At 39.3% G+C, this 13311-nt stretch overlaps 1 long non-coding RNA gene across 2 annotated transcripts; it reads right to left on the bottom strand.

Moving 5' to 3' along the window:
* Positions 1–1031: 1031 nt before the first annotated feature.
* On the bottom strand, positions 1032–13033 carry LOC128137813 (uncharacterized). Of its 2 annotated transcripts, none has more exons than XR_008233855.1 (3): positions 12799–13033; positions 2118–2290; positions 1032–1163 (listed from the first exon to the last, which is right to left on the bottom strand). It is a non-coding gene; the product is annotated as an uncharacterized LOC128137813 (long non-coding RNA). The 2 variants fall into 2 exon arrangements; XR_008233856.1 differs by lacking the exon at positions 12799–13033 and adding an exon at positions 2627–2774.
* Positions 13034–13311: the final 278 nt, after the last annotated feature.

Below are 13311 nucleotides of genomic sequence, written 5' to 3'. Positions count from 1 at the left end.
GAAGGTGCTAGAATTTAAAATATATTACATTTACAAGATTTTTTAAAAATTTGAGTTTCTGTCCCATGAGTAATTCTGATATTTAGACATTGTTTTTTGAGCTAATCAGGACTACAAGTTCAAAACTTTTCACAGAAAAAACAATTTGTCAGTTTAGACTTGAAAGTGACTTTTAATCACCACATTGAATTATTTTATTGTGATCAAAATATATCTGTACTCTTCCATTTTGGAAGTGATCTTTTAATTAGGGTCTGGTCCAGGTTCCTTACATCCCGCTTTTTTATTAAAACATAGGTTCATTCTGGATCAGGCCTTCCAAGACAGAATGTGGTTGTAGAAACCCTGTAAGGGATTGCCTTAGTTTTAACAAGAGGAGGCTTGGTGCATCATCCTTAATTTTTGGTCACAGAAGAGAACGGGAGAATAAATGAAATATCTGAAAATTGCCTAAAAATTCAACTGACTTGAAATTAAATGTCTTCTTTTTCTTTTTTAGATGAAATTGGAATATTTAATTTCAGATTTATTAGAGTATTGTAAAATGCCAGCAAATGAAGTAGTTGTTCAATCTGGTGCCTGTTCTGCATTTGCTGATCAGAGAATACATTTCTGTTAATAGCCACAGTAATCATGCTGCTATATACCTGATACAGAGCCAAAAAAGGGTCTCATTTTTAATGACATTTGGATAACTATCAATTCCCTACAATATTATTGGTATCTAGTTTCTATCCCAGCAAAATTTCCATCAAGAACCTGCAGTGGAATGTGATAAAACACACAAAAAGTGGTTTCTTTACTGAGGACTGTATAAGATCTGCCTGAAACGGAAATGGGATAGTCTGGGTTTGTGGAGGGGGAGAATGGGAAAGACTGAATTGAAATTACATTATGTTTTCATGAAAAAGTGGGGTTTTTTTCCCAAAACTAAAAAAATTTACTAAAATAAAGTTTAAAGTTTAAGTTCCATTAAAAACAAGGCAAATAGACAAATTCCTTGTACACTTTCACCTTTTGAAAAAAGCAGATTTCTCAGTTCTCACATTTTATTTTATTCTGATACTTGTACAGTATTATTCTTGTGACATCTGAGTACCATATGAACCATTGAGCATTAAGTTTTATTTTCATTCAGTGCTGCAATATCACTCCTAAAAGACCTATAAAAGAAAGAAACATTAAGTGATTTCACAAGCAGTTTCTAATACCTCACAAAATAAAAAAAATATTTGATTATCATGATAAATCTGCAGGAAAAGCATCCTACTAAATAGTGCCAGCTGGCTATAACTGAAATTTTATTCAGTCCCTCATTTGAAGATATAGTGATGGATAAATAATATTTTCTCCACAAAGAAAAGAAATTACAAAGATACGTTGATTGCAGTTCAGCTGTAGGAAATTGCTTTGTAAAAATGCATGTTGTTGGCTCCCACACGTGCTAGGTCTTACTCTGATTTAATAAAATGCTCTTACTGGTGTTAACTCTGCTGCCCCCAGAGTGCCGGCTGGGAACTGCAGAGCATTGCGTGCATCACCAGAAGGCCCCACACCAGTTATTTTCTTGCAGAATTTTCCAAAGGTGGAATTAGGTTTGCAATGGTGTTATGGGGAAGACTGCTAGAAAGCAATCAGGTCTCAGAAAGATGGCACTGAGGCATTAGTGTGATCTGTCAAACTTTTAAAACTGATTACTATGCAAAAAGGAAAGTCAGATTTAACCTCAGTCTCCAACTAAGGTTGAAAGCAAGGAGTATTTTCTTGACATATAAAGCCTAAAGAGACATATGACCACACTTTTCCAGGTATAACAAGTCATTTTCACTTCCAGTCTTTGCATCCACTCTTCAAATGATTTATCAAAAAGGGAACAAACAAAGCAAAATTTGAGTTACTGTCCATGCAAATGCATATTCTAACCACTAGAATTAACTGCCTTCCAACGAAATCTCTGTTCACATAGGAAAGTTGTCATAAACATGGCAATAATTTGCTTAAATTAATTACAGGTTAATAATTAATAAGTATTATGATGATATATTAATTAATATTATTAATAATACAGACCACTTAACACAGTATATCATCAAACAGATGGGAAGCAACAAATCTACCTGAATAGCAAGAGGCTCCAATATTCTTCTTCAAGTAGCAGGCTAGAGTTGACTTGGCAGTAGGTAATGGAGAGTGGGAAAAACCAAATCAGAAAGATGTACTTATGTCATCCATCATCTCAGCAGCCTGAGAATTTCGAGGAGCTCCTGGTAGACATTAAGTTTGCTTCTCCCTGAGAGAAATACTGAAAGAGTTAACATTTGCTCTCTTTAAATGAATCCAGCCTGCTACACAGAGAAAGGATAGACACAGGTAACTTGGATTTTATTCATACAAAGCACCATATTTTAGGAAGATATAAAATTCACAGTAGACTGTAAAGCATTCTGGTTTTCAGATAGTGGCTTAAAATGCTGAATAATGCAAAAATACATACTGTCATATACAACGTGACAGAACGGAGTTACAACATACAGAATAATTTATATATAATTTTGACTCCACATCTGGTATTTTCTCACCAAACAAGCTAAACCCATACTGATAGGAATGCAGTAAAACTTTATACCTTGTCTTTTAAACCCCATGTCTATGATTGCACAAACTGTGTGGTAAGCCAGTCAGCACAGTCTATGCTCTTCTGTCTTAAGCAGAATGACAGACCAATGTCACCAACCATGCAGGTGTTCATTAAGGTATAGCTAAAGCCATCGCATCGCAACCTAGAAACAATACAATGCAAAAATGAGACATCAGAAAGTCTGTGTAACCCAATGAGCACAGCTATCAGGAGCTGTTATTCAAATAAACAAGAGGTTCATTAGTTTGTTATTGCTGGTCCTAAATGTACAAAACTCTTAGAGAAAAAAACAAGGCACTATAGTCACAATCTGTTTGGGTCTGCTGAATCCAGTCAAAAGGACTTGGAGAGTGCATGTTGGTGCTGTGAGACTGAGGAATGCAAGTGGAGGCACAGGGTCTGAGGAACCCTCTGCAGCCTGTTTTGAACCTGCTAATGTGCTCTGCTCACTTAATGGCATCTTATAAAACATCTGGTCTCAAACACACAAATATTGATTCAGTATATGGAAATCTGGTATTACACTACTGCTGTTTCTAGGAACAGCTTATATAAACAGATCTGACATGATTGTGCCATATGGTTTTATTTCTGAGTGCTTTGACTACATTTTTAGAGGGAGACCATGATTAATTGGAGTGATTTATAGGTCCCTCTCGCTTCCTTCAAGGTGGATGATGACTAAGCTGTAAAAGTCACAAATTTTGGTGTCCAGGTTCATAAGGGTTTTCAGTTAATGGTTAACTGAATGACAAATCTCTGCTGTGCATTCACGTGTGACTCCACTCAGTGGGTGATAAGGCCTAAATCCTCCATAGAGTACAAATTTGCAGGCTGAAAAGGAAGTATGTTTTACAGGCTCTATGTGCTTTTACCATGCCACATTTACCACACATTAGTGAAGGCAAATACAGGGAAATTAGAGGTTTTGAAGAGACAAATAGGTTGTGGCCCTTTTGCAAACATCAGTAACAACTTGAATATTGTACCTGGGTAAAAAGTGAAGCTACAGGCTCTGAGTTGGGTTTAAAGTCTAAGGAATTTAGTCAGCTTGAAGATGCTGTTTATCTTGACATTCCTTCCTCACCAGCCTGACTCTCAGGCCCTGCCTTCTCAGATTGTCTCACAGAACTGCCATCTTTCTGCCAAAACTCTTTGTTTGGTTACTGAAACACACCAAAAATAGTGTTTTATCACTTGGTGAATCCAGTGATATCTGGATAGAGGATGTGCAGAGTCCTGTGGATACTCCTGTGTGACATGACCTGGGGCGTGGGCAACTGAATACAAAGTGACAAAGATGTATGCAACTGCTGGACTGGCGTCCTCCATCTTTATTCGTATATCTTTGTCACGAACATCTGAACCCTGAAAAACTGTTTTGTTCAACTGCGTTTGACCTACTCCCTATTCCCTTCTCAGCTCTTTTGCTCATACAGCTTTGTGGGTGCAGTTCATCCCTGTGCTTCTGCTATGGAGTTACCAGAAGAGGCAAAAAGACAGTAACCACCTGGTAGTATTAGAGAGACTCACAGTTGTGCAACTATCTCCTTACACATATTGCAAATAAACCATCTCTTAAATATTTGTACCACTTCTGCACTTTTGATTAGCGGCACTATACCTATGCTGGGAACATACCAAATTGTCTCTATTGCTCATCATTTGGTGCTGCTAATTATACACTTGGTACTTACCTATTGTCCTCCTACCTATGAATTTTGTCCATCATGGGGAGGGGGAAGCAGAAACTATGTTATGTACTGAGCTGGCTAGGCACACTGGGCAAGGTTAAACCCTTGGGTGAGCTGTCTCTTGGCAACCCCTAGACACATCCATGAAGTTTTTAACTTTCATATCATGTAGGTCATAAAACACCCCAGAATACCAGATTGCAAATATGTAAATTGCCATATCAGATCAGACTGGTAGTCCATCTTGTGAAAAGTCTCTTAGTGTAGAAATATCAAATGTTTTAGAAGAAACAGTCTTGCAATAAGCAGTTTTCAATGCTTAAACAGAGTACTTCAGTCAGCTTAGAGGCATTTATATACTAGCAGGATATAATGAGTTCTGCTGACTCATTTTGCTTAGAGTGAACACTATTTCCTTGTCTTACTTTGGAATTACATGTTTATTTAATTGATTCATTGCTCTTACATTTATAAGAAATGACTTCATCTACCTGGACTGGTGTAGAGCATTTGACACTGTCCTGCATGACATCCTTGTCTCTAAATTGGAGAGACACAGATTTGATGGATAAGGAATTGGCTGGATGGTCGCACTCAAAGGGTTGCTGTCAACAGCTCGATGTCTGAGTGGAGAGCAGTGACAAGTGGTATTCCTCAGGGGTTGATATTGGGACTGGCACTGTTTAACATCTGTGTCGGTGACACGGACAGTGGGATTGAGTGCACCCTCAGCAAGTTGCTGATGACACCAAGTATGTGGTGTAGTTGACACAGTGGAGGGAAGGGATGCCATCCAGAGGGACCTTGACAGGCTTGAGAGCTGGGCCCGTGCAAACCTCATGAAGTTCAACAAGGCCAAGTGCAAGGTCCTGTACATGGGTTGGGGCAATCCCAAGCACAAATACAGGCTGAGTGATAAGTGCATTGAAAGCAGCCCTGAGGAGAAGGACTTGGGGGTATTGGTTGACGAGAAGCTCAACATGACCTGGAAATGTACACTTGCAGCCCAGAAAGCCAACCGTATCCTGGACTACATCTAGTGTGACCAGCAGGTTGAGAGAGGTGATTGTCCCCCTCTACTCCGCTCTCATGAGACCCCATCCAGAGTACAGTATTCAGCTCTGGGGCCCCCAGCATAAGAAGGACATGAACCTGCTGGAATGAGTCCAGAGTAGGGCCACAAAGATGATCAGAGGGATGGAGCACCTCTCCTGTGAAGACAAGCTGAGAGAGTTGGGGTTGTTCAGCCTGGAGAAGAGAAGGCTCCAGGGACACCTTACAGCAGCCTTCCAGTACCTAAAGAAGGCCTACAAGAAAGCCGGAGGGCATGTAGTGATAGGACAAGAGGTAGTGGTTTTAAACTGAAAGAGAGTAGATTTAGATTAGATGTAAGGAAGAAGTTCTTTACTGTGATGGTGGTGAAGCACTGGAACAGGTTGCCCAGAGAGGTTGTGGCTGCCCCATCCCTGGAAGTGTTGAAGGCCAGGTTGGATGGGGCTTTGAGCAACCTGGTCTAGTGGAAGGTGTCCCTGCCTATTGCAGGGGGATTGGAACTAGATGATCTTCGAGGTCCCTTCCAATCCAAACCATTCTATGATTCTATGATTCTGTGACAAGAAAGATTGAAGAATACTTCTCAAGTGCCTTGCTGCTGTTCATCATTTTGTATACAACTTTTGCCTTTCTTATATTAATATTTTCCCCAAGGAAAAGATCTCTTCCCTCTATTTTGGTGGAATATTTTGTTAATTTCTTTATTATTCCTACTTTGGGATTCTGCCACCCAGTAGTATATACATTTCAGGCAGAAGTGATAAAGGCTGAATACCATGGTAAATATGAAATAGCACTTGGCTTGTACATGGCACTATGCATTTTAAAGTCTCCTATATTCTTCCCTAAGCACATGCTTCCCCTTAGTTATAACATAAGCTTTTTAAACCAATGCTAATATATTTTAACATTTTTAAGGTGACATTACAAATTGAACTGGGTTTAAAATGCAAAGAAAACATTTTCATATCTTTATTTTCATATCTTCTGTATTTTAATATCTTCACTATAAACTTTAATTAACACAAGGCTTTGTTGTTCTTGTTTTCTCTTTTCCCACTGCTTACTCATGCACCAGGGAAAATATACAGATCTTCAGGGTTTTCTTCTTCCCCACATTAAAAACCAATTTACAGATGTTACGTCTGCTGATTTGCCCTATGTGGAGGTGAAAAAGAGGACCACCACTTCTCCATTAGGAAAGCTCTCCTCTCTCAAGGTTGAGGGGTCAGAAATGCCAGTCTGACATTTATTCTGTACAACTGCATGTCATGGGTAAATCCTTCATACACAGTCTACTGCTTCTTTTCTGCTCTACCAGTCCATGTCAGACAAGCTGTATCTGGTGGGGCTTTCTGGACTGAGAAAGAAGTGGTGAAACCAAGCAGGGAAGCTAAGAAATCTTCACTGCAGCCCTTTGGGAGGGGGTCTGATGTAAGATGATGCACTCTGCCAAGGGTGATAATCATTTGGGGTGGTGGAAAGACAGAACAGAAAGGTAAACAAATGGTGTCTGATGCTGCAGAGTCAGGATAGGTGTTTAACGAGTGCAGAAGAAGCCTGTCTGAGCCCAGCCTATTTTGTCCTTCAGCTATAGGTGGTGCCAAGCACACTAGACTCATCCACCTTGTGGAACCACAATACCAGCAAATTTCTTAACACCTACTCTACTGCAGGTGGCCAACAGGGAAGGTAAGGATAACAGCTTTTACCCTGCATAAATCTTCCCACCATCCTCTTGCCTATTCCTGTGCCACTGTTGAGGAGCTTTCTGCAGCTAAGGGAGGAAGCAAAGCAGTCATATTGTTCTTAAGGTTTTGTGGGATGTTGTGACCAGTCTGGACAGTGAAGTAACACATGAGGATCCCAAGGCCACTGCACACCATGAGAAATATTAGCAGAGCATGAAGGGAAGCACAGTGCTGACTAGAAGGGCAGTAAAGCCAGATGGCTGGGGGCAGTCTGGGTGGAGAAAGAAATTCTCTTGGGAGACTGGATTCCTGCTGAGGTCCTGCTGGCTCCTGCATACCCTCTCAGCAGGGTGCAGAGGTCACTGTCACAGGGGGGAGGAAATGAGGGGGTTGGATCAATTAAAGAATCACCCCCAATTGTATTAGCAATAGGAAAATGACTTAATAGAAATTTATACGAAAGTGCGACTTCACAGAATTCGATGGCAAGGTTCACTCTATTGCTTAGTACATGGATGAAAGGCACACAGGAAAATTAAGTTAGAATCAAACTAAACTTACGTATATAGAGACCAAAAAGGTAATAGGGTAAAAGGGAATGTTACAAAGAATTAATTTCTTGTGATTTGTGCAAAGATCGGGAATGTGGGAAAGGGTAAGGGAGACCCTCCCATTGAGTCACAAGGTTCAGAGAAGGCCCCCTTGCTTTCTAAACTCCTGTTGGAGTCTAGGTGCAGCTGGATCAACTCCTAGTCCCAGACTTGGTCAATGGTTTATGTCTAAAGGGATAATGAGTGTAACAGCAGCCTAAAATTCATTCACAGTTGGATAAAAATCACAACCGAAATTTAAGTATACATTTGAAAATAATATACTTGCTATAATATACTTACTATAGACTATTTAGGTTAGTACATGCATGTGCATAAAGACCCTAAGAGATATACATATAAGAGAGTAAAAGAGGGTAAGAGAGAGTGAAAGAGAGAAAAAGAGGTATACCTGTTAAAAATTCCCCTCAAGGTCAGCGAAACTATTCACATCGAATGCTTTGGCATCTTTCTCAACAAGCGAAGGGCCAAACCTCAAGGAGTGGAGACTATCAGCCCAGGTCCCATTGGCTTTTGGCAACAGACCTCTGATTTTCGCAAACAGGAAAGTTTGCGAGCTCTGAGAGGCATCCCACTCAGAGGGACATGCTGGTCACAGCCCGCTGCTGTCCAGGAGAGCTCAGAGGGCCTCACTTAGTACTGCTGCTTACTGGTTCCGGAGATGATTGACTCTAGTCATCAACAAATTGCTTGAATCCTAGCTGCGCTGGAAAGTTCTGAGACTGTCTGTGAATAACTTAAAACAGAGATACAGGATGCTCCAAGATTGTCAGGGGAGGACTGTAATGTGTCAAGATTGTTATGAGAAAGAACTGGCTTTAGGTTGCTATGAGAACTGGCTACCCTTTCTCCCATCCCCCGGGCAGCAGGAGTCCCTGAGACGCACAGCGTATCTCCCTGTCTTAGCTGTGTGAGTACCTGGCACAGACAAGGGTCGCTTAACCGCCCAACTCATTACACTTATGCTAAGGCCTAGCGAGCCTTCTCGAGTTTGTAAATCAGCCTGGAGAGGGGGAAGGAAATCCACCACCACAGCCACCACTGAGCCTTCCCCACCCTGACCAGCCCCACCTTCCCCTGTCCCACGGCAGCTCCAGCCAGGGCCCTCGGTCTGGTCTGGGGCCATGCTGTAGGTGTTCAGTGGGGCTCAAGGAACCAAAGCACCCGAAACAACATCTGTGCTTTAGCATTTAGACTAAGCATCAGCTCATTAGCTATCCTTCACAAACACAAATTCATTTGAATTAATATGAAGATGTCACTTTTACCAGTAGGAGGCTTAGAGATGTACCCAAAATTTAAAATATTTGGAGAAAGTCTGATGATTTCTTTTTAGGTATACCCTACTTGCGTCACCACAAGCTGTCCACAAATTCCCTCCTTTCCTCTTAGTGTTACTGTATGAGTTGAGAAGACACTGTGCTCTTGAACCTTTGGTCTCTTCTTCTCTGCAATGCTCTGTAACCTGTAATTTTCTGATGCTTTCACCATTCCACAGATATTCCTGCTGCTTCTGTCTTATATCTTCTGCTTCTGCAGAGCACTGGGCCTGTAAATATGGCTCAGGTTGTGGCTTTCTGAGTGATACAGAAATCCACAGAAATCTCAGAAATAAGATTTTCAAAGGATAGGGAGATAAACAGAGTCGAGTATGGGTAGATGTGCATATAAGGGAGAAGCATAAAACTACATCACTTAGAGCTGATATTCAAATATGGGGATCTTAGGGACCTCAATTAGCATAACTGTAAACAAAATTAATTGCACCTGAAACATTTCATACATTAAGAAGAAAGTTGCACTCAAACTGTTATCCTTTAGAATTAGCCCCAGAAATTCTCAGCTGGGATATGAAAAGCAGATGAGCTTAATCAAACCCTTACATCTTATCTCAGGATTCTTCAGAAATTCTTCATCCCCTCACCTTGATTTCGTTTTAGCTTATGTACAAAGCCAGATGGAGGCCAATTTTTTGCATTCAGTTTAAATGTGGCCCAGGGGTATTTCAATCTCTCCAGACAAATTGATTTCAAAAGAAACTAAGTGTTTAGTCAATATCTAATGGTGATTATTCATGGTGTTTCTGGTACCATCAATCCTCAATGTAACATTTCCCATCATATGGGCTTGAATGTGAATTCCAGACAATGCTTATTGCTATTTAGAGGTTCAGGATTGATAATACTCAATGCAGGAGTGATGATTTTAATATCCGTAGCTCTTTTCATGCAGGCTTTAAGAAAACACCTATGGAGTATTCCATGCTGCTCTTCCAGAGTATTTCACACACACACACACAAAATGAGCATAAGTTCATTTTTCTGGAAATAAACTGGTAGCTGATTTTCTTATTTAAGAGAGACTGTACAGTGGTAAAGTGGTAAACATAAAAGAACACAACTGACAAAATCCTTTTCTTGCATGAGTTGAAAGAACACTCTGAAACTGTGTGTGTTGTACAGAAGAAAACAAATAAATTTCAATGACTGGCAGACAACCTCCTGTACTTGCCTTTTCAATATCATTGGTATTCCTGTTATTTTGCTGGTATGACTTTCAGCTTGTAACTACTAAGCAACAATGTGAGTTCTGTGAGAAATATCAAGATAGGGTACATATGTGATGAGGGAAGTCTGCCTGATTTAGGAGTTTATTATATATTCTTGGACTGAGGTCCAAGCTCTTGTGCAGGTCACCCACCTGAGCCCGAGTTTAGCTAACATCCATAATATACAAATGGAATACTATATTCACACTCAACCTTTAGATTGTCTAAGGGAATGACAGAGAACAGGTTTAGGCCTACTTTACACCCAGAGGTAGACTCAAACTCCCTAGCATTTTAAACTGAATACTATGATGCACATCATTCTTGCTGAAAGTAGGAAGTTTGGCTTTTATGGTGGGAGCAAATTTATAAAACACCACTTTTTTTACCTTTGAAAACACAGCCTAGTTTCATAACCACATAATATGTTTGACAAGAAATAGCAAGCAACAACAAAGCAAGCCCCAAGTTGTGGCAAACTGCTCTCCCATCTTTATTCAGTTATCAGGAGATCCCAGGAAGGACATCAGCACAGTGAAAATGCTTCCTATCAGAGCTCTATTCTCCAGATCAAGGCTCTGTTAATGATGAGTATGTTTCTGCATACTTTTTCTATGTTACAAATACTCTCATTCCTCTCCATAATGATGTCGCATTAGGCCAGCAGTGGAAAGCTTACTTAATTTTAAGGTCAGAGACCTGTGAGGCTCCCTGATCAAAGGCCAGACTCTGCATCCTTGTGCTCCAATTCTTTGCTCTAAAAATGGGACAGGTGGACAGACCCTGTTTGTGAAGCATGATGTAAATGCCAAGTGCTTACTGACAACACTTCTGAGAACCTCATCTGTCAACAAGAAGGATTATAACAAAAAATATCATATTTCTGAGTCCCCACTGAAAAAAAGAAACCTGTAAAATAGTCAAAGTTTCAGATCTTGTGTTTCTCATGTAGTTACTGATATATTCATTTAATATTGTCATCAATTTACTTTAAAAACTAATGAAAATCACACCTGTCTGGAAAATATCAGCTAAATTTCACTTTAATATGGAAAAACAAACCCATTAGCTTTCTATATATTAAGTATCCAAACTGTCTTACTTCTTTGTACACTACATTCAACATATAATTACTGTACAAGTAGTATATGCAATATATAATTTATGACACTGTGTACCAGAATGTAATGCGTTCAATGAGTTCTGTTTCTCATCTAGATTTTTTGATTACTGTTAGCTCCCAAACTGCTCTAGGAATCAAGAGGTTTCACAAACACCATAAAAGTCAGATTCTCACAGCAATTGATAAAAAGGTCTTGAAGTATAATTAAAATCATATAGTACAACAAATCAAAGTTATACAGTGGTGTTAATAAAATAAAGTTTTATAAAGAAGAAATGCAAGATAAATCAAGATAAATATGAGGAAAGACGGCTGCCAGTGAAGTGTTTTATGATATGAGAATAAATCTCATAAAGAAAGTAAGGAATCATCACTTGTGGGTTTTCACACAACAAATGCACAAAATCTTCATTAGATTATTGCATGGTGTGATTAGAGATGTCTTTAAAAGGTGCAGTTTTGTGCCTGCTATGTCTGTTAGTCAGAGAAGATATGTTTCTCAATGATTGCAGTAAGAATTATGTAAATTTCTTAAAGTCAGATTTTTCACCCATGTAACCTCATTTTCCAACTTTACATTAAACAGTTGAAAATATATGCAAATCCCAGTGTAACCATATATATAAAATGAGTGATATTTATAATTACTGTGAGAAAATTGTTTTATATTGATTGCTTCAGGAAAAAGAAATGAAAATGGGTAATTGCATCACAGTGAACACCATAGTAATAAGATGAGAAAGGCTCCACATCTTTAAAAATATTGGCATTAATAAGCTGTCCTCAATGTTATGTTGTACAAGCTAATGAAAATGAAGTCATAGTTAATTTTTTACAACCTTTACTGTGATTACGCTATTATTTCTTAATGTTGTTACTTTTCTATCCTATTCTGAGACAAAGCAACTGCATGGAATGAATTTACTGCACAGTATCTGCTAGTTTATTGGTGAACTGATTAAATTTTTTTGCTATTTCTTTCCCACTACAATAAATTTGAATGAAGTAGTTTGTTACTATCTGGAAGGAAAATTAACGTGCAAAGGGTGTGCAGAGGAAGATGTGCAACTAGAAAAAAAAAATCACTGTAAACCTGTCCATTTTTGCCAGTCTTCCCCAAGGACAGGAAAAGTTCAAGGAAAATGGATGAAACACTGAAGGCAAAACTGTATAGGAAATATATTAATAAGTATACCTCATCTGAAAATTGTTTCTGCATGTTTTAGATGCTCTCAAATTGAGTAGCATTCTTCTGTACTCCGAGAGCAATACAGTAAATTGTGTTGCTTCTTTTAACAAGGACTACAATATTTTCTGCATATAAAAAATAAGAATTGCACTTTAAAAATAAATGATATTCTGTCATTTATGCTACATTATGACCCAAGAGGTGTGTGTTACTTGTATGTGACACTTCCCAGGTAGTCACAGAAGACTCACCTCTGCGTAAAGCTGTCACAGAGGTTTCCATATCACTCCCAGGAGAAGCAGGACACTGCTGAAGTGTCGCTGGAACCTGGCACAGTCCTCAGCTGTTCCCTGGGGACATTTTCCTCCTCAAACTTATGCTGGAGGACTCGGTGGGATACAGACAGCTTAAGATCACAAGGTCACAAAGAAGGCTTCAAATCAGCTTTGGAGGTAACCACATGTAGGGTAGTTATACACACCAAAAGCTATGCGCTCAGCAGTGTAACTGTAGCAATCCGCGGGGAAAGAGTGGAGTGAGAAGTATATAGTTTTATCTTCTCCAGCAGAAATTGTCACTAGGGTGATACAAATTTTTGTGAGTAAACATCAGCCAGTAGCAATCTCTGTGTTTGTCTGAAGACATAAATCTGCAGCTAAAATGTGTTTAGTACTCAAAGTAGCCCTACATTCACAAAGGGCTAAGGCTTTGAGAAGGTTATGAATATGGAAGGAAAGGCAGTTTGAAATTATGTCCTCAGAACA

This window comes from Harpia harpyja, chromosome Z, assembly GCF_026419915.1.
Source record: "Harpia harpyja isolate bHarHar1 chromosome Z, bHarHar1 primary haplotype, whole genome shotgun sequence".
NCBI classification, from domain to species: domain Eukaryota; kingdom Metazoa; phylum Chordata; class Aves; order Accipitriformes; family Accipitridae; genus Harpia; species Harpia harpyja.
This window is presented reverse-complemented; position numbering and strand designations above follow the sequence as displayed.